Source organism: Lipotes vexillifer, unplaced genomic scaffold, assembly GCF_000442215.2.
Source record: "Lipotes vexillifer unplaced genomic scaffold, Lipotes_vexillifer_v1.1 scaffold602, whole genome shotgun sequence".
Taxonomy (NCBI): domain Eukaryota; kingdom Metazoa; phylum Chordata; class Mammalia; order Artiodactyla; family Lipotidae; genus Lipotes; species Lipotes vexillifer.
Window position 1 is genome coordinate 2376076 of NW_006790307.1, and position 1352 is coordinate 2377427.

The window sequence follows — 1352 nt, forward strand, 5'->3', positions numbered from 1 at the left end:
TGCAGGCCTTGTGCAGAGTTTTATCCAAGCATGTGAATTACATGTTACCGTAAGGCGAGGAGACAGAAGTAGGGTGTGTTTTTCAGCCTTTATATCTTATTCTGTGCCAACGTTGTATTAAAATTTTATTTTATTTTTTAATGTCATATTCATATGGCTCAAAATCAAAACATTATAAATATGTATACATATATATACTTTTTATTTCCACACTTGTCCCCATCCACTCGAATTCTCTTCCAAATTAGTTTAGCCCTTTTATTAGTTTCCTGTGCTTTTTAAATGCAAATATAGGCAAATGCAAATGTGTTTGTATTCTCCGTAATATACAAGAGCTTCACTCTCGTCTCTTTTTACTTAACAGTATACCCTGGCAATACTAATTGTCCTCTGTTTATACCCACAGAACACTTCTGACACCAAATGTATGGGTTTTTCCCCTCATATTAAATAATTTTGATACCAACTACCTAGAGTTAGCATAGACCCCCATGGATTAAGGGCTCAGTCCTGCAAGGCTGTCCCCTGACTTCAGACGCCAATTGCAAGGACTGGGTCCCCAGGTTACCCACACCACTCTCCGATTTGGCTACAAATTGAGGGTTCCTGTGATGTTCTCCTCAGGTTCAATAATTTGCTTTTATGGCTCACAGAAACCAGAAAAACACTTTACTTAGTATTGTTTATAAAGGATATTATAAAAGATGCAAATGAACATCCAGGTGAAGAGTTATGTAGGGTGAGGTCTGGAAGGGTCCTGAACACGGGAGCTTCCGTCTGCATGAAGTTTGGGATATGCCACTCTCCTGGCTTGTAGGTGCATTCACCAACCTGGAAGTTCTCTGAACCCCTTTGTTTAGGGTTTTTATAGAGATATCATTACATAGGCATGATTGATTAAATCATTGACCGCTGGTGACTAAATCTCCAGCCCCTCTCCCCTTCCTGGAATTCCAGAGGGTGGGGCTGAAAGTCCCAACCCTCAGATCCTGCCTTGATTTGGTTTCTCTGGCAACCAGCCCCTTTCCTGATACTATCTAGGGGCCCCCCAAGTGTTACTTCATTAGCCTACAAAGACACGCATCACTCTGGAGATCCCAAGGATTTTAAGAGCTCTTGTGTTAGGAACGTTGGACAAAGCCCAAATATTATAACAAAAGATGCTCCTATCACCCTTACCACCCAGGAAATTATAAAGGTTTTAGGAGCTCTGTACCAGGAAGCAGGAACCAAATACATATTTCTTATTATGTAACAATATCACATCTGGTGATCTTTCCATATTAACACGTAGAAGCCATTCACTTTTTACTCCTTACATCAGCATACTGTTCCATTTTGTGGCTATACCA